We start from the raw sequence: 26,936 nt of genomic DNA on the forward strand, positions 1-26,936 counted from the left end.
TCCCCCCAACTTATATACTGAGCATGATGTCATATGGTATGGAATATCCCTTTGGCCAGTTTGGGCCAGCTGTCCTGGCTGTGCCCCCTCCCAGCTTCTTGTGCACCTCCTTGCTGGCAGAGTATGGGAAGCTGAAAAGTCCTTGACTTACTATAAACACTACTTAGCAACAACTAAAACATCAGTGTGTTATCACATTATTCTTATGCTAAATCCAAAACATAACACTATGCCAGTTACTAGGAAGAAAATTAACTCCATCCCAGCCAAAACCAGGACATTCTATTATGGCAGTGGTACTTTACTAGATGCTGTTGACACATATACTTTCAAGAAAGCAAAATAGGCAAAAGCTGTTTAAAAAACATTTTTTATGCTCAGTTAGTTCAAAAGGAATTTCAAATGTAGTAGTGAGAAATATCAACCAGTTTACTAATAACAAATAGTATTTATTGGAAGAGCAAACTTGTAGGAAAGCAAACTTTCAGTTGTTTAAGGAATTAATGTATGGGACCCCCAGGGAAACTGTCCTCAGGGGTAAAAGAGCTGAACAGAGCTGGCAGCTCTTTAAAGACTATTTTTTTAGAGCTCAAGAGCTCTCGATTGCTGTGTGTAAGAAATCGGGCAAGGAAGGCAGGAGACCAGCATGACTGAGTAAGGACCTCCTGGTCAAACTAAAGTGTAAGAAGGAAATGCACAGGCAGTGGAACCAGGGACAGGAATCCTGGGGAGAATACAGGGATGCTGCCTGGATGTGTAGGGATGGGATCAGGACAGCTAAGGCATAGCTGGAGCTGAATTTGGCAAGCGATGTGAAGAATAATAAGAAGGGTTTTTGCAGGCATGTTGACCAGAAAAGGAAGATTAAAGAAAATGTACCCACCCTGGTAAATAAGACAGCAGAACTGTTAACAACACATTTACCACAGCCACAGAAGGCTGAGGTACTCAATACTTTTTTTGCCTCAGTTTTCAATAATAATCTCTCTTCCCACATTTCTCAAGTCCCTCAACCTCAAGGCAGGGACTGGGGGGAATGAAGTCCTTCCCATCATAGAGGAAGATCAGGTTCGAGACCACCTGAGGAACCTGAATGTACAGAAGTTCATGGGATCCAACAAGATGCATCACAAGGTCCTGAGGCAATTGGCTGATGTAGCTACCAAGCCACTCTCCATCATATTTGAAAAGTCATGGCAGTCAGGCCAGTCCCCAGTGACTGGAAAATGGGAAACATCCCACTCAATATTAAAAAGGTAAAAAGGAGAACTCTGGGAACTACCGACCAGTCAGCCTCCGTGCCAAGTAAGATTATGGAACAAATCATCCTAGAAGTTATGTTGAAATACATGGAAGACAGGGGGGTGATTAGAGAGACCCATCATGGCTTCACCAAGAGAAAATCATGCCTGAGCAATCTAGTAGACTTCTATGATGGAGTGTCTGCATTAGTGGTCAAGGGAAGAGCTACGGATGTCATCTACTTGAACTTCTGTAAGGCCTTTGATACGGTCCCCCACAACATTCTTATCTCTAAATTGGAGAGGAATGGATTTAATGGATGGACTGTTAGATGGATAAAGAATTGGATGGATGGCTGCATCCAAAGAGTGACAGTCAACAACTCAGTGTCCAACATCAATACAGGCTGGGGGATGAATGGATTCATAGCAGTCCTGCAGAGGAGGACTTGGAGGTACTGGTGAATGAAAAATTGGACATGAGTTGGCAATGTGTGCTTGCAGCCCAGAAAGGAAATCATGTCCTGGGCTGCATAAAAAGAAGCATGGCCAGCAGTTTGAGGGAGGAGATTCTCTCCCTCTACTCCACTCTTGTGAAACCCCATCTGGAGTACTGCATCCTGCTCTGGGGTCCCCACACAAAAAAGACCTGTTACAGTAGGTCCAGAGGAGGGCCATGAAAATGATCAGAGGGCTGGAACACCTCTCCTACAAAGAAAGGCTGAGAGAGTTGGGGTTGTTCAGCCTGGAGAAGAGAAGGCTCCAGAGACACCTTATTGTGGCCTTTCAGTACTTAAAGGGGGCTTATAAGAAAGACAGGGAAAGACTTTTTACCAATGCCTGTAGTGACAGGGCAAGGGGCAATGGTTTCAAACTGAAAAAGGGTAGATTTAGATTGAATATATGGAAGAAATTTTTTACGATGAGGGTGGTGAGACACTGGCACAGGTTGCCCAGAGAAGTTGTGGATGCCCCATCATTGGAAGTGTTCAAGGTCATGTTGGATGGGGCTTTGAGCAACCTGATCTAGTGAAGGATGTCCCTGTCCGTGGCAGGGGGTTTGGACTAGATGATCTTTAAAGATCCCTTCCAACCCAAACCATTCTGTGATTCCATGATTCTATGATTCTGTGAAGGAAATAACCTTAAAATAATTGGCTGCATTGGATGACTGATGCTGGATACAGTAACTTGGAGGTTTTATAGCTGCTCTGTTGTCAGATTGTTTAAGTCTGAACCACAGCATCATGCAAAGTCTGCTAACAAGCAACCAAGCAGCTGGACCTTATTAGTTTTGAATGAATGCAGCACTTCTGGCTACATCTCAGTATGAGCTGGAAGCTAAGCGGGGCTGGGCGTGGCACTATGCAGGTGCTTTTTTACAAAGCAAGATGTCTCCAAACCAAACATCAGTGAGTTTGGAGCTCCACTGGATGCCTAATAAAATTTACAATGGTGATCTTTGCTATGTAAAACCTCAATATTCTCTGAGTGCTGGAAAGCCTTAGCCAGTCTTCTCACTCAATATACAACCAGACTGCAAATATATTGTGTTGGTTTGCTATCCCCTTCTGTCAGGTGCAAATTATGCTAAGTTTGTTGATTTGTACAGAGGCGCTTGTCTTTTTAGACTTTGAGGAAGGGATGATGAGATGAGAAGTTCCACCGCGAAAAGGTAGTCTAAGGTTTTCTGTTCATCTTTTGCATGGTGGGGCTTGATTGATGGTTGACCTGCCTCAAAATCAGAAATGGTGATTTGTGTGTATTGGCAACGTGGCTCCCTACAAATAGAAACACATAACGAGTTTATGTCTATGGTAGGAGTCACATCCAATTTGCTGGCACAATAATGGCAATAACCTATCTGCCATGCAGTTTAAACATTATGTTTCAAACTCTTTTCCTCTGATTACAGTGTAAGAGAACACGGGTGTTCAGAGTGAAGAGAAAATGACATATAAGGTGTCAGTAGCCAAGTATCACCCAATATGTTTAAGCACCGGCCATGATAGGTAAGTGATACTATTTTGACATACAAATCACTTTTCAACCTTTGAAAGAAACCATGGTAATAAACTGATTTCAAAGATTTGTAGTCTTCACTTAATGAACTGGTCAAGTTTCAATCCATAAACTTATACAATATTCTTATGGAAAACAGTGTACTATGTTGAAGCTATACATGTTTAGCATCCTTGAAGAGAAAGGATCTAACTACTTTACTTTCAATTCAAATGTGAATCAACAGAAATGTACTCAGTTTTGCAAAAGTTTCACTGTGATTTGACTGGAGAAGAAGCTATGTTTTGGTTTTGCAATTTATCTGCGTACCAATTTGGCCTTTTCATGCCAAAAAGGATTTCAATATCCAGTAGCAAATATTCTAAGTTAATGTTTTAGAAAAACCTGAATGCTCTGATGTTTGAACGTATTTGTTAATTCCCAATGCAATAATTACCAAATCTTTGTTTAGCTGTCTTGTCATTTACAGAAATACTTTTGACTTCTTATGTACATTTAGGTTACCATTTGATTATTATGTGCTTGTTATTTTAGCCTTGTACCTTACTGCAGATCTAAAAATAAGGCCCCAGCTTGCGCTTAAAAACATAAGGAACTTTATTTACATAAGTGGTATTTGAAATATTATTTACGTAGTTTGGAATTGCTATTGTAGTTCTGTATTTTACTATAGAGACAAACATAGGGCTCTGCAATGGAAACTCTTGCAGAATTAGTCTCACTGATTCAAGGTTGACCATTCAGACCAATCTCAGACCTCCAAAGTCTCAGAAATGAGAGGTTAGTAGCTGACATACATACAGTACGGTTAAAATGGATCAAATATAATTAAACAGTCTTAACATTTCTATATTGTATTTTAACTTCATTGCAAATATGACTGAGCTAAATTATTCTGCAAAAATCACATCTAACTATAGTGTATCTAAGATATAAGAGGTAGAAAAAGAGCTGTTGTTTCCCTAGCCCTGGCTTGGTAGATCTGCAACGTCTTGCAGATTTCTTCCAAACAGTTTCTAATTATGTTTTCACCCTTAAATTATAACTTCAGTGCTTATAATTCATACTTCATTGCTTATAATTCATACTTCATTCATTAGTGCTATAGTAATCTATTATATTTACTTTAAAATATTCAAGTGAAGAATATTTCTACATTGCAGCAGTACTCCAGAATTTTCTTCTGTTCTCACAAATATCTTATAAATGTCTTTAAGCAATGATTTTTAATTTATGCCACTTTAAGTATCAAACCCAAGACCTATATTTTATTTTTTATATAGTGTCTGATACTTCTCCTTTGCCATTCCTGTGTACGTAAGTTCTCTGTTCCCTTTGCAAACAGATTTTTTGTATAGAAAATTATAACTAGCATTGCAGCTATGAGAACTACAATGCACTTTGAAAATGTGTTGAAATAATAGAAGAAAATTGTGTGTGTATGTGTACATATATATGCATTTTGGGTTTGTGTGTGCACTATCACAAATAATTCAAGTAAAACATATACAAACATATACAATAAAGAAAATATTTGACAATAGTCTTGTTTGTCACAATACCTGCTCTTCTTTAAATCTGTTAAAATATTTCAATGCTCATTGAACTGCTAGGAATTACAAAGGAAAAATGGGGGGGAGTTTAGTGAAGGGTAGAATTTATGAAAGTGAATGAACCCTTTAGTCTAACAGTTAATTGTAAAGATCAGTAATTCTTTGCACACAGTACACATTGGACTCCTTATTTTCAAGGGAGTAAAGGTACTCAGACAATCTGATTTTAGATTACCTTTTTTTTCCTGCTGTTGAGCATCCTTCTTCCATCCTTTGGAAGATTCTAGGCAGTTGAATTAGAATCTAAATATGTTCTAACCCCATAAAGTAAAGGATGATAAATGTGTGCAAAGACCTTGCTGTGGCTTTAAAGATTGCCTCACCAGTCTCACCAACAATCTTCAGTCTATGAGTAATGTGGACAGTGCAGTCAGCATATGTTTATATCTTGATGGTCTTGGTGTAGCAGGTTAGAGTCTAAACAGTGCCATAGGAAGGAATTCTTTGAAGCTTTGAAAGTAAAGTACCTACTAAAAGACATGGGAAATGTACGGAGGCACGTACACCAGTGTGTAAATTATAGGATGAATATACCTTTTCACGGACATTAAATGAAAGATTCACATAGGAATACTAGTCTGAAAATTTTCACAGAAAAAACTATTAAAGGATAAAAACTTCAGGTGGAAATTTCTACTGTAGCTCTCTTGATTCTAACTGCAGAACTTCAGGTTGATGGACTTGAGATTATAATAAAAAAGCTGCTTAAGTCAAAATCTCATCAGCTTTTCTACTGTGAGCCTAGAACCTAATTCTTAGGGTTTGTTGTGATTCAGCTAATTTGGAACAGAGACTGCAATTAAAATAATAATAAAAAATATAACGGAATAGCTTTTGAACAGAAAAAATATAAAAAAGAGAACTGCCAACTGGAAAAAACCTTCTAAGCCCTGTGAATCTGTATTTTTCTCCCCCTTTTGCTCCCAAGATTTTAAATATACTAATTCTTCAAAGTTCACTATTCTCAGATATACAACAGATTTTTATTTGTTTTCATAGAGCCAACATGTCAAACATATTTTTATTCTTTTAAAACAACACATGGTATTATTATACCATTTCTATACTGACTTTGTATATTGTTCACAGCCTTCTAGTAATAAAAATCACTATTGGTAACGAAAGAGTGAAAAAGAGAAAACAAAACCCTGATATAAATCCAACTTAGTGATGTTTAGCTTTTTATTGTGTCATATTGTTTCATGATTTCTATTTATTAGAATAAATGGTCAGTAAACATGATAAATTTTTTATACTTGGATATAATCAAAATGTTCTCCTAACACTCCCTTTAGTTCAATAAAATAGTGATCTTATTAGGGGTCAAGTATTTGCTGTGTAACCCACAGTTTAAAATCTGTAAAATTACCACTGGAAAAGAATATAAAAATTTGTCCCATTAATTTTAGTTTTATTTATTTTTCTCTTTCATCTTCAGTTCCTTTTGGGGCTCCTGAGTAAGTGAAAATTTTGAAAGCTTTTAGTTCATTTTGGGTCAAATTGTAGGATTTTTCTAAACAGACATTTTAGTTTGAAGAGAAGGTTTATTACAAGTGTCTGTTTCACTGCAGTGTTATAAATGACTATTCTATACTATCTTCTTCAGCTTGCAGAACTGACTTGTTCTCCCCCTTATTATGCATAATCTATCATATTGTTTGTGGTTGTATGTGTTCTTGGTTAAGACAACTAGGCTGCTTTCTGATGAAAAAATATAAGATATTTTAGCCTCCAGGAAAATTACCAGCATTAAAATATGGCTACTGTTCTGAATACTGGAAAAATACCTTACAATAATTTATAAATTTTCCAGATAATCCACTTCTGACCTTGTTCATGTCCTCCCAAATTCTCTTTTGATGAACTTCCATACAAACTTGCTTTTGTTTTTCTAGATATTTTACTCTTCTTCCTGGAAAACTAATATGTGGATTCCTGCATGAAATTTGCTACTTATTATTTTCTTTTTGTTATTTACTCTTTCCTGTTTGCAGTTCTATTGTTGGCAAAATTTCACTATACTGCAGTGCATAAATAACCAGTGACCTATCACAAATAATTCAATCAAGCAACTGTTTACTGATATGTAGGCCGAGATTTCTTTGCCCAAAAATTTGGGACACTGTGTGTATAAATACAGAGGAACAGGGATCAGTTTGCAATCTTTCTTGCCTCTCTGACCAAAGGCACTATATGTTAGAGTCTTACAAGTTGATATTCTGTTGCAGAAGAAATAGTCAGGGTGTTTAGGGTGACACATTTTATTTATAGTATAATTCCTTAGTCATTGAACAACAGTGGATTCAATCTCGTTTCCAAGAATTCCCACCTAACATCACTGCCTGTCCTTGAAAAAAAAAACAGTTGCCTTTGGTCACAGTGATAAGGCAGAGAGCCACTCTTTGACTTTTTTCTGAAACTCTGTTTAAAGAGACCAAGTAATAAATAGAATGGGATTTTGGGAGGAGGGGGAGTTTGCTTGCTTTATTCTGCTTAGTGGTGTTTTTTTCTCCACAGGTTAAATTAGCAATAACACTCAAGGAATCTAGTCATAACGCTCTACACAAATATATACACAACTAAGGAATTTAATTAAGTACTTCTTGGCTGGAGCGTTCTGGAGAAGTACAGGTGTGTATTCATATTTACAGTGGAAAACAGAAGCCCTACCTCCTCCTCCTCTCCTGCAGAACATTTTAAAAACAAGCAGCTTCCTACAAGAATGGCCTGTAGTATTGTTTCAGGGTGCTCTTGTGGGACTTATTGACAGCAGCACCTCAGTAAGTGTGACATAGTCTTCCATCTGTTTTGACTAGGGCAGAAGCAAAAAAGCTTCTAATTAAGATTAGGCAGATATCTAGAATATTCTGAAACCACATAAGGACATACACAATAAAAATGACTGCTCACTAGAGTAGGTTTTGGGGGGGGGGTGTTAATATTTTGACTTCTCAATTCTGTTGGAGTTCTTGCAGCTAGCCTGAAATGGGTAAGAATTTATTTAAAGGAATAACTACAGAAACCTATGTGTAAATTAATTGAATGACATACTATGAAGTGCAGCTCTGTCTAACCTATAAGACATGGTATCTTGTCAAAGTAGTTTCCCCATTTTATTCAGCCCAAACACCTCACCCATTTTAAAAGAAAGCATGTCTTCCTGAGAGTAGTTGTACTTCAGAACAAGAATTAATAATTTCTTTAATGTAAGTTAAATAGTTTGTGTTGCATATGTCTGTATATCTGCATATATACATATATTTATGGCTATATAGTACCTGCACCTTCTTGGTCCAGGTACTAAGGGAGCTGACTAGGAAAGGTGCCCTCCTAGATTTGTTGTTTGTAAACAGAGAGGTACTCATGGGCAAAGTGGTGATTGATAGCTGTCTTGGTCACAGTGATCACGAAGTAGTTGAGTTTCAAATCATTGGCTATAGGAGAAAAACTGCCAGCAAAACTTTGACCCCGGATATGGGGAGAGCAGACTTCGGGCTGCTGAAGGAGCTAGTTAGTAAGGTCCCCTGGGAATCTGCTTTTGAAGGTATTGGGGTCCATGAATGCTGGTCACTTTTTAAGAGCCATCTCTTAAGAGCACAGGAACAGGCAATTCCAAAGTGTTGGAAGTCAAGCAAGCGGGACAGAAGACCGGCTTGGCTGAGCAGGGATCTTCTAGAACTTAGGCGGAAAAGGAAAGTTTATGGACTTCAGAAGCAAGGACAGGCAATGTGGGAGGACTACAGAGATGCTGTTCGCCACCGTAGGGAAAAAAATCGTGCAGCCAAAGCTCGAATAGAGTTCAAACTGGCCAGCACGGTGAAGGACAACAAAAAGGGCTTTTTTAAATACGTTAACAGCAAAAGGAGGATCAGCAATAACATCGGTCTGTTGCTTGACAAGGTCAGTTACCTCACAAATAGGGACGTAGACAAAGCGTAGACATTTAATGCCTTCTTTGTCTCTGTCTCCAATACCGATGATGGGCCCTGGGACCCCCTGGAGCCCTGTGTTGGAAGACCATGATTGGGGGTGTGAGAGACTGAAAGAGTTAATGTCTCAAACATTGTGGCAAACCAGGTTGCGGTCTGCATGGCAATGTTGGACTGCAGGTGAGAGGCACGGGACACGGAGGGCATGCCAGAGGGTGTGCAGTTCTGTGTTCTGATATGCCTGACGGGACAACGCACCATATATGGCCAGAGGTCATACAGAGTTCGAGGAAAGGGCTCACAACCACCCAAAAGACCCTCTCGTGACCACCCCCACGGTGGCACCTGCACAGGAGATCAGGAGTTACGTAACTCCCCGAGGGGCATGACTGGTGCGGCCGAGAGGCCGAGACTATAAAAGGCACCACTCCCAGGAGCCACGTGCGCGCCCACCACCAGAGGATCGACACATCCGCAATAGTCATCGTGGGATTCAAGGGTGGTGAAATATCTTTCTCTCTCTTGTTTTTCCTTTTCCTCTCTTTCCTTTTCTTCTTATAAATGTCTCAATAAAACCCACACCACCTACCATTATGCTTTCCAAGTTCAGGTTTCTTCTACCATAAATAAAACGTTTGATCAATCATCTGGTGTCGTTTCACCTTAATTTAGCCCAAGGGAATCACGAAACCACCACGACCCCCCTGAGGTACCCGGTCTGGGTCGTAACAGGGGGGGTTGATAAACTCCCAACTGAACCTGAACTTGTTCAAGACTTGCTGCTCCAGCTGGATGTGACATTTGTCATTTGTGAAATTTGCCTTCAAATTGTCCATTAAGACCAGCCTTCAGATTAAAGTGACATTTCAACTGAGGGATATTAAACAATGCATAATTTAATGCACAGGTAATTGTTTGTATAGAGGTTGCAAGTCCATTAAAATATATTTAGAAAAGTTTGTAGTAGCTACAAAAGCTATTGCATAGGTTGAAAGTGCTGCTATCACTGGTATTTCTTTTATAAACTATTATTTTACCTTGCATTTCTCTTTTGAGTTGTACTAGATGGAACTCTGACTACCATTCCCAACAATGTACGCTTTCAATGTTTTAATGAAAGGTCCAGAATTTATAATTACCTGTAAATAAACCCCTGAGATTCATTTTTGTTCTGTACCACTTGCGCATTTTGTCAGATTTAAGTGTGTCATCCTCTTTCCCTGTTTCCTTGAAAATTATATAAATACTCATATCAATGAGATTTCCTTTGTCCAAACCAATGTTTCCAATCCATTAAAGCAGTATATTTTGATGCTACTTACATCAAATCTCTAGCATCTTTCATAGTACCTCAGTTAAACATCCCTTTTGCTTCTGGACTTCTTGTTAAGGTAGCAAAGTTTTGTGAAGAACATTGTGAAATCTGTAAAGCTAAGGATTCCATCCAAATTCCTGAGTATTAAATTGCACCTTGAGTTCCCCCTGCGACAACATAGAAACAAAGAGTCCTTAAAATATTTAAGTTCTTTTTGGTAGAATTTATATACATTTTACACCAAACAGCAAAATTTTGATTGTGTGTATGCTAGTCATTACAAAGTGATGGAAACGGAATAGTGCTTGCTACCATTGTTAGGAATAAACTTTGTATTAGCCTGATGTGTTGCAGCATCATAACACGAACATAAACTCCCTAAAAGTTAGGATGCATAGAGAGGATCATGTAGGACTTGTTCTTCTGAAAGGCATGAGAAGAGGATAGTGACAACTCCATATTTTATTGCATTTTGTGCTGTTTAAAAAATGAACAAGCAAAGAAACAAACAGCTGTATTTTCTCCATGTTGCTACCAAAATAGTTACTGATGCTCAAAGATCTTGGAAAGGCCAACCAGCTGGCTTTCCCTCAGAACACTGGAAGAGCTCTGGACCTCACGTTAATGAGAGCTGAGGGAAGAACTAACCTTGCAATCTCCTCTCCTTCTGCCCATGTAGATTTGGGACAGAGAAACACATTCATGCATAGAGTTCACACTGATAAAAGGTCGAATATGAGTTGATCTTAATATTTTATACTTGAATTCTTGCTACCACTTTGTGGTTCTCGTTAGCCTGAAATGCACCATTACTATAATGTCACTAGTTACAGATACATGTAATGTTCTTTAGGTAAAATATATTGCTATCTGATTTTAATGCCACTAGTAAAAGAAGTTGCACATACCTGTCCCACTCTGTAGGCCACATTGTCTTTTCCTTAAATATTTTTTTATTTTTTTAAAAAGTATGAATTCTATTGTGTATCGAATGTATGCATATTATTATCAAATAAAGCTCCTGCCTTGGTAAGGTTAATGATGGAAGACTACAAAGTGGAAACTATAGGCTATGTGAAACTCCTACAGGAATAAGAGTAATAAAAAAAGTTACAGAGGATCATGAAGCTCATCCCTTGTACAAGATACTCCATGGCTGAGTGTTTCAATGAGAGACTTGATATGCGAAGCTGCAGCCTGGCAATAATCAAGGCATTGTGAAAGTGAGCTATGATAAATACAGGCAGTGGTTTGGAGCTTATCTGTGTTTGCTAGTCACTGCTTATGAAGCATACCTGATATGGTTTAGGGTTGAATGCTGTAAGATTTCAAATGAATCATAAGTTCTGAAAAACATCAAATAAAATAAAACCCAAACTTAGAAAAAACCTGCTGGTTATTCTGTTTGCCAAGGGGGAGAAAATAATTGGTAGTTATGTGCAATACAATTTTAAAGGACAACCTGATCACAAAGCACAGAGGGGAATGCTCTTGGACTTGTGGAAAAAAGTATCTGCAAAGTTACGGGGTATGCTCCTTCAGCAGTGCAGAATTGCGTTTGTGGTCAAACACTTTCATTACAGGCACACTATTAAAAAACACTTTAAGACAATATTGTACACTTTGATGATGATCTTTCTAATGAAAATGCATGCAGTCCTAAATCCATGTAGAGCATAGGTTTGTAAAGCATGAGGAGGAATCAGGCCTTTGAAAAAGTTTGGATGACAGGGCTGGCCACCCTGAAGAAAAGTGAGGTGAAAGTAGCAATAACCAGCTTGAAAGATGCCATATTTTTAAATTAAGCTATGATGTGTATGTGATAATGTGATGATTTCTGGCAACTCAAGGCAGGAAATTCTTTATAATTCTGCAGTTTTCATGAAGGTGTTAAGATAATAAAACTACAAGCCTGGCAGATAATTCAGCACACAGATCAACTTATATCAAGATGATGAAAAGGTTAGGAACAAAAGGTGACTAAAGGAAACATTATGTCTTGTAATATTGCTGATCTACTATTACATAAAATAGTTTAATGACTTTTCGACTGCTATAGGAGTGTTTTAGGTATCCAGCTTTTTTTTTTTCTACTGACTAATCTGCAGGGTCTATTTGCAAGTTAAAGAATCCCTAAAGTATCACTGAGAGATCATGTCCCAAATATTGGAATGTGTCATTTGTCAAGATATTCAAGTAAAATTCAGTCACTCAGTTCCTGAGAAATTTTTAAATATATTTCTGCTCCAGGTTGGAACATTCTCCCCACTCAACACCATTTTCTTTTGCCATAATGAAAAATTCCAATATTTTTTCATTAAGAAACATCAGTGTGGTTTAACTTGGAAACCTTATACATGTTTACATGCATATAGTGTATGCATACATATAATATCTTTACATAAATTATTTAATATAATTTATTCAGCATGCAGTTAAATGAAACTAGTTAAAATGCAAATGAAAATGAAGCATTTCTCTAAAAAATTCTTTAAAACACTGTTTTCTAAGAAAAACATTAACTGCAGCAGAAAACAATTGCCTCAGCAATATTTAACTAACCCTAGTTGATAATAAAATTGTAGTTAGAAGGAATAAGAATATAGTGTTAGGTAGATTTGATTACTTTTTCCTTTTTTTTTTTTTTTGTAAATATACAATATACAACATTTATTTGACATGTAGAAAACTGGTCAGTTTTTTTTTTTTTCCTTAAATCCTCTGATAAGTGAATTTGTGGATGGTCTGAGCAGATTGTTTGCCAAGCTTTTTTCCAAAACTTGAAACCTGCTTGGAACATCATAAACACCACAAACAACAAAACTTCCACCTGGTTGGACCAGATGGTCCCTTCCAACCTCAGCTATTCTGTGATGTTGTGATTCTGTGATTCTTAACCCCACTTAAATGGTAATAGCCAATTTTTCATCATCCTAGAATTCTAAATGCAGGCTGAAAGGAAAACTGTATGCCTTAGATGCTTTGCACCTGAATACAAATATTTGCCTGGGACTTTTCTCTCAGGACTAATGTTTAGGCCAGAATCATTTAGTAACAAGTTTTACACTGGACAATCTTTGTTCTTCAAATGGGGAACAATGCTCATGAGTTATAATGCTCATGAGGTAAGGAAGCAATTTGAATGGGCTATAATTGCTTGTCACAATCTGATATTAATGTGTTCTGGCTAGTTGTGACAAAACCTACATTAACACAAACAACAATCACAATTCCTGAAGTTAGATGTAATTCTGTTTTTAAAAATGGATTGTCTCTTTTTCCAGGGAGGTGTGTGTGAGTATGGGGACTGTAGTGGAAGTATAGTTATTTTGTTATTTTCCTACTTGGCAAACAACTGCTTTTCCAGTGTTTTATCAAAAGAAAAGGGGGAAAGACACCCAAGTATGCTGCTTGAAGTTTAAGTGTTTAGAACTCTGATCATAAAATGAAAATTAACAGCATTCTGATCTTATCCCACAATGAATCCAAATGTGATGGAAAAGGGCATAAGCATCAATCCAAACCAAAAGCACAGCAGACAGCAAGGTAACTTCAGACATAAGTTTAGATGTCTGAATATACTCAGATGTAAATACACTCATAGTATGAACATGTTACAGATATTATGAGGAAATATTTCACACAGAAACAAAATTGGTAGAATTTCATTACTAAAAAGGGCCTAGTTTCTATAGGGGTCTCAAATCTGAAATGCAATATACATACTTTTATAATGGCTCCAGTGTTCTTAATAAATGATTGCTCTTCAAGGAGTAAAGGATAGCTTTTCAAGGGCAGAGTGATACTGTCTCCAATAACTACATCATTCCAATATGCAGTTTAACAAGCATTTAACTGTCATAATTCTGTTGATAAAATAGTGCAAAAAGGCATAATAATAATAATGATAAACATCTCAAATTAAATAGAGCTGTTTTAATCCAGAAGGATTTCAGAGCACTTTAAAAACATCTCTCTCTCCATGTGAAGCTCAGACCACTCTGGTATCTCTTGCATGCTGTATGAAAAGCATTTTGCTTACACTGTGGATGTTTTATCTCAAATGAAATGTTCTCAGTAGTACAAGAATCCAAATAATGAAGACAGTTAACATATAGTACTTTTAAACTTAAAAGAACGGTGTTGAGTATCTAATCAATTCTCTCCACCACACTAAAATTAAGGCTAATGATATACAAGACATGATCTTATGCTGTCAGTATCAGGTATTATTCAAAAGACAACCTCTGTAGCAAACTGTTTTTCTTAGCACTTTCAAGCATTCACTTCTTAGCAGATGGCCCAGAAAATACACACAGACTTGCTGCAATATGCCCACGAAAATCTTCTGTCAATGTATGTGACATCATTTTCTTAGATTAAAATGCGTGAGATTACATATGCCTCAAATAGTACAATGGCAAAGCTGAAAGGAATGAAAGTTTAGTTCTGTGGCCATATTCTGAATATCAGCTATTTTCCCACTGTAACTGGATACAAAAAGTAGAAATGTCCCATTTTCACAGATTAGTATCAAGGGTGAAAAAAGCCTTCTGGGTAAGCTACCATTTCATTATGATAATTTCAAAATATGCATTTTTTGTTAAAATGATCTTTGCCCCTTTTAAATAGGTTAACATTACATTAACAAAATGTTAATAAAATTTCTTAATAATCAGAATTGTTTAAAACAATTTTATGATATTTTATTGCACAGAGTATACTTATTCAAAAATTTCAAGTTAGGAGTTGTATTGAAACTTGCTCATTAGTTCTGTTTCTAGCTACTGAACTTTTCGTAAATAATATTGTGTCAAAATAAAGACAAAAACCCCAACAACCCAGAAACAAACAGAAAAAATTCAGCAAAAGGATCAAGGCTCATGAAGTTTAGTGCAACATCTGATGAAAGCCAGAAGAAAAGATCATTTCTGAGTGGTTTACTTCTTCTGAAAGAGTTGTTCTTTTCTTTATTTTGTGTTTCAGTTTCAGATGGACGTGTTGCTCCTTGTATTTTGAGTGAATATTTGTGGAATATGTGGAGTTTGTTTTACTATGTGTGTGGAAGAGGTTATTTTTAAATAACAGAATGCACAAAATCATTAATAAGAGTATTTGTCACGCTATTACAATGCCATACTTGAACTAAACCACAAAATATTGCTTTTTTATTTACAGATGTGTCTGAACAATTTCCAGAAATGCAAAAGGGATGGGTTTTGCTCAGAAGAGCTTAGTGTCTTACATAGAAAAGATCTAACTGTATGAAATATAGATGTTAGAAAACCCAAACTACAGTAACTTAATTTTGATGGAACAATGATAATAAAAAATCCATTTTCATAACCTTTTCCATGTTTTCTGTTGCAAAATTGAAAAAAAGGAGATTATAAAAAATTATCAGAAACACTCTTTGGAAACAACATAATGGATAAAACTAATATAAAGTGTTATTAGGAATTTTTGTGATTAGTAAAACCAAAGAGAAGATTTTAGAGAAATTTTCAAATATGGAAATTTTAGATACTTGGTGTAAAATTTGATAAAGCCATATTTGGCATAGAAATTGATCTTTAAGACCAATGTTTTATTGATTTCAGGCTGTCTGCATGGGACATGTTTTGAAATTTTTCAAATACTGTCTTTGAGTACCCTATCTGAAATGAAAAAGAGGAGGACTAAGAAGAAAAAGGAATACTTAAACCGAGTCTGAAGTACTTAGATCACAGTTATGAACAGAAATTTAAGGTAAGAGGTCTTAATAAATTTATTATCATTCAATAATATGTTACATAGTTAAAGCTATTCTACCTGATGTATTACTAAAATCCACTTACAAGTAGAGATTGTTTTTAATTTTTAATTAGGAAAATTAAATCTGGAAAGAAGAAAGAAAAGTTTCTGGAAGAAGACAAATCTTATTATTTCATGTTCTTCAAAACATTTGTGACATGTTGGGACACCCCACTGAAAAGTTCTTACTCTGAGCCTGTCAGCTGACAAGATCTCTTCTGAGGGATACCAATCTTGATGGTCTGAGTTCTCCTTTTTACCCATTCCAGTCAGATGAATAGTACTCGCAGGCAGATGTACTCAAGTGTGTACTCAAGAAAACAGCAAATGGAGCCTAAAGCCCAAAGGAAGGAATATTTAGGTCACACCTTTTTGAATGAGTACATACTGATTCATGCTCGTTTATGATATGATTCTTTTTATAGTGTTGGGTCTACTGTTGCCTTGTGAAATGCCAATTACTTTTTCATTTTGCCAGATGTAGAAGACGACAAGTTAACAAGTTTGGGCAGCTACCTGAAGTGACTATATTTGGCTGTCAAACTAACACAAAAGCATTTCTGATTGCTTTTAAAACACTTCTAAAACCATACAGTGTATTGTTTGAAAGACACACCTTAGAGTCCAGAATCTAGCTGATCATCACAGCTATTTCTGGGTCTGATAATAGCTTTGTTCCCCTTTTAAAAACAGGCACAGATTACAATTATGGCAAAACAATCAAAATGTAGGAATTATAGATATTACTTGAACCATGCCTAGGTGAGAATAGAAACATAGTTTTTCTCATGCAATGGAGTTTCTCCTTACAAAACTGAAAAATTTGAGGTAAGACAGTTAATACTTCTGTATGTGCCAAATGTGAGGAATTAAAAAAAGAAATCTATCCTAAACCATGCTTTGTTGAAGTTAAATCCTTGTAACAGGCAGGAAAAACAAACAATACATTCTTTTCAAACATGTTAGGAGGAGAAAAGTTGACAGGACCTACAGAATAACAAGAAACTGTCAGAGACGAAAACAGTAAGTAACTATTTTGTATCTATGTTCATTATAAAGAAGCTTGGAAGACTCCACCATTAGATCTAATCTTAATACGGGATATATCATAGAATCATAGAATAGTTTGGGTTGGAAGGGACCTCTAAAGGTCATCTAGTCCAACCCCCCTGCCGTGGGCAACTAGATCAGGTTGCTCAGAGCCCCGTCCAACCTGACCTGGAATGTTTCCAGGGATGGGGCATCCACCACCTCTCTGGGCAAACTGTGCCAGTGTTTCACCACCCTCAGCATAAAAAACTTATTCCTTAGATCTAGTCTAAATCTACCCCCCTTTAGTTTAAAGCCATTCCCCCTTGTCCTGTCACAACAGGCCCTGCTCAAAAGTTTGCCACCATCTTTTTTATAAGCCCCCTTGAAGGACTGAAAGGCCGCAATAAGGTCTCCCTGGAGCCTTCTCTTCTCTAGGCTGAACAACCCCAACTCTCTCAGCCTTTCTTTGTAGGAGAGGTGTTCCATCCCCCTGATCATTTTCATGGCCCTCCTCTGGACCCGCTCCAACAGGTCTGTGTCTTTCTTATGCTGAGGGCTCCAGAGCTGGACACAGTACTCCAGGTGGGGTCTCCCCAGAGCAGAGTAGAGGGGCAGAATCACCTCCCTCGACCTGCTGGCCATGCTTCTTTTGATGCAGCCCAGGATACGATTGGCCTTCTGGGCTGCGAGAGCACATTGCTGGCTCATGTCCAGCTTTTCATCCACCAGTACCCCCAAGTCCTTCTCGGCAGGGCTGCTCTCAATCCCTTCATCCCCCAGCCTGTATTGATACCGGGGGTTGCCCCGGCCCACGTGCAGGACCTTGCACTTGGCCTTGTTGAACCTCATGAGGTTCACACGGGCCCACTTCTTGAGCTTGTCCAGGTCCCTCTGGATGGCATCCCATCCCTCTGGCATGTCGGCCGCACCAGTCAGCTTGGTGTCACCTGCAAACTTGCTGAGGGTGCACTCGATCCCACTGTCTATGTCATTGATGAAGAAATTAAACAGTACCAGTCCCAATACAGACCCCTGTGGGACGCCACTCGTCACCAGTCTCCATCTGGACTGGTGCATGTCCAATGGATGCTTCATCCAATGGATGAAGCATTCTACAAGCAACTGGCAGAAGTCTCTCAATCGCTAGCCCTTGTTCTCATGGGGGACTTCAACTTCCCGGACGTCTGCTGGAAATACAACACGGCAGAGAGGAAGCAGTCTAGGAGGTTCCTGGAGTGTGTGGAAGACAACTTCCTGACACAGCTGGTAAGTGAGCCTACCAGGGGAGGTGCCTCGCTCGACCTGCTGTTTATTAACAGAGAAGGACTGGTGGGAGATGTGGTGGTCAGAGGCCGTCTTGGACTTAGCAACCATGAAATGGTAGAATTCTCGATTCTTGGTGAAGTAAGGAGGGGGGCCAGCAAAACCGCAACCATGGACTTCCGGAGGGCAGACTTTGGCCTGTTCAGGATGCTGGTTGAGAGAGTCCCTTGGGAGATGGTCCTGAAGGGCAAAGGGGTCCAGGAAGGCTGGATGATCTTCAAGAAGGAAGTCTTAAAGGTGCAGGAGCAGGCTGTCCCCATACGCCGTAAGAAGATCGGGCGGGGAAGACGACTGGCCTGGCTGAACGGGGAGCTCTTGCTGGGACTCAGGAAAAAAAGGAGAGTTTACCGCTTGTGGAAGAAGGGGCAGGCAACCCAAGAAGAGTACAGGGATCTTGTTAGGTCATGTAGAGAGGAAATGAGAAAGGCAAAAGCCCAGCTAGAACGCAATCTGGCCGCTGTCGTTAAAGACAACAAAAAAAGTTTTTACAAATATATTGATGACAAGAAGAGAGCCAAGGAGAATCTCCATCCTTTATTGGATGCGGGGGGGAACATTGTCACCGAGGATGAGGAAAAGGCTGAGGTACTCAATGCCGCCTTTGCCTCAGTCTTTAACAGGCAGACCAGTTATCCTCAGGGTGTTCAGCCCCCTGAGCTGGAAGACAGGGATGGTGAGCAGGATGAACCCCCCATCATCCATGAGGAAGCAGCCAACGACCTGCTACGCCACCTGGATACTCACAAGTCTATGGGGCCGGATGGGATCCACCCGAGAGTGCTGAGGGAGCTAGCGGAGGAGCTCGCCAAGCCACTCTCCATCATTTATCAGCAGTCCTGGTTAACGGGGGAGGTCCCGGACGACTGGAGGCTTGCCAGTGTGATGCCCATCTACAAGAAGGGCCGGAAGGAGAATCCAGGGAACTACAGGCCTGTCAGCTTGATCTTGGTGCTGGGGAAGATTATGGAGTGGTTCATCTTGAGGGCACTCACAAGGCATGAGCGGGACAACCAGGGGATCAGGCCCAGCCAGCACGGGTTCATGAAAGGCAGGTCCTGCTTGACCAACCTGATCTCCTTCTATGACCCACCTAGTGGATGAGGGAAAGGCTGTGGATGTGGTCTACCTGGACTTCAGTAAGGCCTTTGACACTGTCTCCTAGAGAAGCTGGTGGCTCATGGCTTAGACAGGTGTACTCTGCGCTGGGTCAAAAACTGGCTGGACGGCCGGGCCCAGAGAGTTGTGGTGAATGGAGTTACTTCCAGTTGGTGGCCGGTCACGAGCGGTGTTCCCCAGGGCTCAGTTTTGGGGCCGGTCTTGTTCAATATCTTTATCAATGATCTGGATGAGGGGATCGAGTGCACCCTCAGTAAGTTTGCAGACGACACCAAGTTGGGCGGGAGTGTTGATCTGCTTGAGGGTAGGAAGGCTCTGCAGAGGGACCTGGACAGGCTGGATCAATGGGCCGAGGCCAACTGTCTGAGATTCCACAAGGCCAAGTGCCGGGTCCTGCACTTGGGTCACAACAACCCCATGCAATGCTACAGGCTTGGGGAAGAGTGGCTGGAAAGCTGCCCAGCGGAAAAGGACCTGGGGGTGCTGGTTGACAGCCGGCTGAACATGAGCCGGCAGTGTGCCCAGGCGGCCAAGAAGGCCAATGGCATCCTGGCCTGTATCAGAAACAGGGTGGCCAGCAGGAGTAGGGAAGTGATTGTGCCCCTGTACTCGGCACTGGTGAGGCCGCACCTCGAATACTGTGTTCAGTTTTGGGCTCCTCACTACAAGAAGGAGCTGGGGTTGTTTAGCCTGGAGAAAAGGAGGCTGAGGGGAGACCTTATCGCTGTCAACAACTACCTGAAAGGAGGTTGTAGTGAGGTGGGTGTCAGTCTCTTCTCCCAAGTAACTAGCGATAGGACAAGAGTAGGCATGCATGGTGGTGTTGGGTTGACGGTTGGACTCGATGATCTTAGAGGTCTTTCTGAACCTTAATGATTCTATGATTCTATGGACATTAAGGCATTGACCCCTACCCTCTGGATGTGACCATCTAACCAGTTCCTCACCCACTGGACAGTCCACCCATCAAATCCATACCTCTCCAGTTTAGAGGGAAGGATGTTGTGCAGGACTGTGTCAAAGGCCTTATAGAGGTCCAGGTAGGTGACATCTGTAGCCCTTCCCATGTCCAGTGATGTAGTCACTCCACTATAGAAGGCCACTAGGTTAGTCAGGCAGGACTTGCCCTTGGTGAAACCATGCTGGCTCTCTCAAATCACCTCCTTTTCCTCCATATGCCTTAGCGTAGCTTCCAGGAGGATCTGTTCCATGATCTTGCCAGGCACAGGGGTAAGACTGACTGGTCTGTAGTTCCCCGGGTCTTCCCTTTTCCCCTTTATAAAAATGGGGGTTATGTTTCCCCTTTTCCAGTCAGTGGGAACTTCACCGGACTGCCACGACTTCTCAAATACAATGGATAGTGGCTTAGCAACTTCATCCGCCAGTTCCTTCAGGACCCACAGATGGATCTCATCAGGTCCCGTGGACTTGTGCACCTTCAGGTGCCTTAGATGGTCTTGAACCTGATGTTCTCCCACAGTGGGCGGCTCGTCATTCTCCCAGTCCCCACCTTTGCCTTCTGCAGCTTGGGCGGTGAGGCTCGAGCACTTGCTGGTGAAGACCGAGGCAAAAAAGTCATTGAGTACCTCCGCCTTCTCCATATCCTGGGTAACCAGGTCTCCTGTTTCATTCTGGAAAGGGCCCGTGTTTTCCCTCATCTTCTTTCTACCACCAACGTACCTATAGAATCTTTTCTTATTGCCCTTGACGTCCCTGGCCAGATTTAATTCTATCAGGGCTTTAGCTTTCCTAACCTGATCCCTGGCTGCTAGGACAATTCTCTGTATTCCTCCGAGGCTACCTGTCCTTGCTTCCACCCTCTGTAGGCTTCCTTTTTGTGTTTGAGTTTGTCCAGGAGCTCCTTGTTCTTCCATGCAGGCCTCCTGGCGTTTTTGCCTGACTTCCTCTTTGTTGGGATGCATCGCTCCTGAGCTTGAAGGAGGTGATCCTTGAACATTACCCAGCTTTCTTGGGCCCCTCTTCCCTCCAGGGTTTTGTCCCATGGCTCTCTACCAAGCAGATCCCTGGAGAGGCCAAAGTCTGCTCTCCTGAAGTCCAGGGTAGTGAGCTTGCTGTGCGCCCTCCTCGGTGCCCTAAGGATCTTGGACTCCACCATTTCATGGTCACTGCAGCCCAGGCTGCCCTTGAGCTTCACATTCCCCACCAGCCCCTCCTTGCTGGTGAGAACAAGGCCCAGCATAACACCTCTCCTCGCTGGCTCCTCTACAACTTGGAGAAGGACGTTATCATCGATGCATTCCAGGAACCTCCCGGATTGCTTATGCCCTGCCGTGTTGTCCCTCCAACAGATGTCGGAGTGGTTGAAGTCCCCCATGAGGACCAGGGCTTGTGAGCGTGAGGCTGCTCCTATCTGTCTATAGAGGGCCTCATCCACTCAGTCTTCCTGGTCAGGTGGCCTGTAGCAGACCCCCACCGTAATGTCACCTGTCCCTGCCCTCCCTTTAGTTCTGACTCATAAGCTCTCGATCGGCTCCTCATCCATCCCCAGGCAGAGCTCCAGGTGCTCTAGCTGGTCATTGACATAGACTGGAGATCAGTTCCATTCAGAAGCTGTAGTTTTTGTCTTTCTCCACTGATAACAGCATAGAAATAATTGTCTCTTTTCTCAGTAGTGTGATGACTTAACTTTTCAATAACAAATTATGCAAATATGCAAATTATATATTAGTATGTGATTTATTGTTAATTTAAAAAAATCAGGAATATTATATAACTCAGAAAAATCAGCAAGGGAAGCAGTATCTCACAAATAATGCGTCATTTCAAAGCACTCTATGCACTCATGTGCAGAGGACATCCCATTGAGAGTCTAACTGTATTCCAAAAGGCACTTAACGACCATTACAGAAAGATACAGAATGTTTAGCAATTGCATCATAAAATGGAGAAAAGTTTATTATGGACAAATGTGAAGTAAGGTATATTATATATATATATAATGTATAAATTATCTCAGTTTTGAACTTACTCCAAGGATGGAGTATAAGTTGGCTATTGTGATTTGTGACAGAAACCTTGAGGCTGAAGCTTATATGACAGCCCTATTTTTATTATCTCTGACCCCTCCTCCCCCCAAAGTCAACTGATAGTAATTGCTAGAAAAGCAATAGAAAACAAAATAGAAATGCAGTAGTATGCCACAGTATAAATTCATGCTGCATTTGCTCTTTGAATACTGCAGGAATACTTCTGGTCTCCATCTTTCCACCTGTGGAAATAGTACAGAAAAAGGTGTCAAGGAAAATTAAAGCTATGGAATGTGTCCTTTATGAGAAATGAAAACAAAAAATAGCCTCAAGTTTTTCAGTCTATAAAAATAGACAAGTGAGTGGGGCTATGCTGGAGGTCTACAAAATCAAGAGAAACGTAGAGAAGGTAATAGGGACCTTCTTGTAGAAGAACTAGAGATTCTGCAATTGAAGTAGCAGATGGCATCCTCTAAACAGACAAAATGCATATTTAAGTTGTGGAATTCTTTGCCAGAATGTTTTAAATGCCAGAAGTTGCCGGAGCTTCAGAAAACATTCAAACAAATAGAGCTGGAGGGATATTTCTTCCAATTATTAATTACAAAAACATCACCTCTCGTTTGGGAAAAGTCAGAGCCACAAGTCACAGGAGCCTGGGGCTAGAACTAGAGCTTTGGGCTCTTCAGCGATTAGACATTATAATGCTAAGTGGACCCGAGTCTGACCTGGGACAGATGTTTCTATGCTTATTATTCGTACACTGTGTTAAAAAAAAAGAGGAAAAGCTTGCTAGTTTGTGTTGCACTGAAATATAGAGTACATCTTTTACCATTTTTTATGTGCAGAATGTACTTTTGCTTACAACAATTCAAGAAGGCAGGGAGAACAGCTTGATCACTTCTGTACTTTGTTTAAGAGTGAGCCCTGATCAGAGCCACAGTCACAGCACTGCTATTTGGGATCATGTGAGTACTGGCAAATGTGCCTCCTGTCTGAGCTATGGAGGGTCAGAAAATAAATCTATTGATGGCTTTGGGAAGAAAAAGTAACCTTGAAGTGTCAATTAGCAGAACTAACCAGACAGTATTTCTTTGTCCATATATTGCTGAAAAGCCTTAGTTGGCCTAGTACGTCCTTAAATGGCACCTTCATAAGGGCCATATGTTGAAAGCATAATTTGTTATTAAAAAGGTAAGTCATCACACTACTGAGAAAAGAGACAACTATTTCTATGTTGTTATCAGTGGAGAAAGACAAAAGCTACAGCTTCTGAATGGAACTGAATAATCTGTCAAAAAATCCTTTCTGGGTTCTTTAAATAACCGTCAAGTTATTCTGTTATGAAAGACCATTGTGGTTTAATGAGAAAGTATAATTTGTTACCTTCGTGGCCTTAAAAGAATTAAATTAAGACTGGTGGGAGGTTTCATCTACCAAAATCTGACTGAAAGAAATAATATTCTGCAGAAGTTACATGAAATTTTATAATAGTGCAAGTGGCATACACAGATTAAACTCAGTTGTTGGTGGTGACAATTAACCCCACAGCTCTTTGGCCTCTCTGAATATAAACTGCACAAAAAAAATTAGTGTCTATCTGTGTTTTAGAGTACTCTTTTTACCTTTCTGCTGTTCGTAATGAGCTGCATCCACACTGTCTATAAACACATCTGTTCCAAATCAGCATGCACTCTGAAATTAACAAACCCCAAATTCTGGGAATATAAATTTAAGACGAAGTCAGCAGTTAGGTTTGGATCCATTTAGTCAATTATTGTAGCTTACTAGAACCTATACACTTGATGAAATGGTTTCCTATTGGGCTGTAAATTTTATAACATTTTTAAAAGAGTTTTGTGACCTAAACAGGTTTCAAATAGAAGCATTGGTCTGTGCATTGTTGAAGGTCATGGATTACCATGTAGAAATTGACTTGTAGACGAGATCCCGTTGGTTTGAGGTTGGTCTCAGTAGAGGAGGAATGTATGTGTGTGTATGCATGTGTAAGTGTAAGGGTGGGAATGGGAGCCCAAGGCTCCAATATTCACCATACTTTTCTGAAGGTGGCAGCATGTTAATGAGATGTTGAGAGTGATTTGTTGTGTGGAACACTATTGTTCAAGGATAAGCCTCAGAATCAGTAGCTGAGAACATAGTAATTTCCAAGTTCTTTGATTCTAGTGCAATTTACAAATAGTGCCATTTGCAAGCAGAGGTTTACAGAAGGTTATGAAGCAAGACAGAATTACCTTTTATCTTTTTTCTTCCTGCTTCTTTTTTGTAATATTTATAGTCCTAATTTCAAGACAGATGGGCAAATTATTGGACACTTGTAACTAGAACCATTATTTAAAAATCAGTAAACAAAAGTATTGCATATGTTGTCTGGGTCTTGATAGTAATGTCTTGCCATGTGTCACTTGCCATAGCTATAATGATGTGATTCTCAAATCCTAGTCACTGTTCACAGTTATTAATGTTCTCATAGAAATTTACATCTCTGCAGAGGTTAGAACAAGGACTACAAACCACTTACTAGTAAGTACTATCTATGTACATCATAAAGGAATTCTGCTTTCCTGAACAACTATATTTTAATGCCTGTTTATGCTAAGGATTGCCCTAAGTCATCTTTGTTTGGAGAAAATCAAGAAGGCCGAGAACTGTTCTTCCATTATTGCAAGGCTTTTCTGTGGGTTTTTTCAAGAGCTACTTAAGCAAAAATTGTATCCATGGGTAACTAGGTTGAATTGTTACATAAGGAGCCTGAAGTTTAAGTTCATACAGATCATATAGATTGATATGAAATCAGATGACTAAGGTTTCAAATAGGGTTCAGGGAAGGGTGTATACATGTGAAGGAGAAAGAGTAGGGAACAATAGGTAAGTTTATTCAAGGTGATGTTAGGAAGCTCAGCACCCATGGTAATTTAGGTTTTTCATTGTCTGACTTCTTAGTACCAGACTTGTAAATGCTGCCATTTGCCAGCTCCATTCAGTCAGTTTCCCCATTTGTAAAAAGAGGAAGACAATATTTCAAGTTCTCATACACATGGTACTGTATTTTGCACTGATTAACTGAGATACAGGGTCTTACATTCAAGCTGTTAATTCTTCATTTGTGGAATTAGTATGATTTTATTCAACATACTGCATTCTAAGGCCTTGACTTGTGATACATTCATGTATCTGTGGTACATTCAGATATATTAGGCACAGGATCTCTTTCTACTGTGTATAACATGCAGTCTCAAAGGGTAAGCTGAGATATTTGTTGATTTGACAATGCCTTAAAAGGCAACCATTCACCTTAGAAATGGCTGAACCTTGCAATCCTTATAGCTTTCAGTGGTATCTCTTCCTCTCTTTTGATTATGAGAAGCAAAGCAGTATTTCCTGATCGTCATACAAAAATAAAGGAAGAGGTTATAAAATGTCATTTTTTGCTGAAAAACCCTTTCTTAATCTTTCTTACTTGCTTCCAAAATCATCAGTATATATACTAATTTTCCTGCTAATATTTTTTAGTCAGAAAGCATGTGATGAATTTTGAGTGCTATGCCAAATTTAAAGGAAAGCAAAATAGGCAAAACATAGTTTATGGACTTAGAAGCAAAGCATGCAGTTTCCCAATTGCTTGGCTGTTACCCTGATTCCAGCTCAGAAATTTGCAGTCTGAAATCTTAATAGTGAAACACTCTGAATATAAGATAAAAATAAGGAAAGAAATCACAGTGATTGAGAATTGCTAAAGGCAGTGGTACATGAATTTCGAAGCAGCAGTGCAGATAGCTTTGTTCCTTAAGGAATGCCTACATACTGATAGCTTGCTGTTTTTATAAATGTTGGCTTGCAGACATTTCTGTTGAAAGTGCTGGAAAGGTATTCAAGGGGTTTTGAGATCAAATTTCTGTAACCTAGAGTGCCTGAAGTTGAGCTGAGACTGCTCCTGCAAGCTAGATAGATCATTGAAAAGGCCTAATTCTTTGAGTTAATTCACAGAAGTTTCAAGTTGCCTTATTGTGAAGTACTGAGAATCAGTATTAAAGGTGTCTGTGCTTCTCAGAACCTCAGTGTGACACAATGTAAGGCTTTGGTAAAGAATTAGAAGAGTTTTGGAACAATCCTAATTTATTTCACTTTATTCCTATGTTAATTTAAGACTTAGCATGTGCTAATTTTACCACATTCTGTAATTTCATTATTCCTTTCCTTATATAACATTTTGATCATAATTTAGTCTTATTTCATTCATATTTATTATCTTTTGACCTAAAATCCCCTGCATCTATTCAGCATTATAATTTTTCGTACAAATACTATCATAGTATCATTTCCACCTGTAGGATCTAAGAGATGGTAAATCTCTAAACTTTCCCTACACATTGTATAACTCAAGGTTAATGGCTTTGCCTGTAGGCTTTAACAGCATCACAATTATCAGATAATTCCAATGGAATTCTAATGGAAAAGAGTCAAACACACTAATATTGGAAGAGGCATGATAGAATCTGAAATTTGTGCTTGATCCTTATGGTGTGTCAGTAATAGGTTAGATTAAA

The sequence above is a fragment of the Aptenodytes patagonicus genome, chromosome 2 (genome assembly GCF_965638725.1).
Source record: "Aptenodytes patagonicus chromosome 2, bAptPat1.pri.cur, whole genome shotgun sequence".
NCBI classification, from domain to species: Eukaryota; Metazoa; Chordata; class Aves; order Sphenisciformes; family Spheniscidae; genus Aptenodytes; species Aptenodytes patagonicus.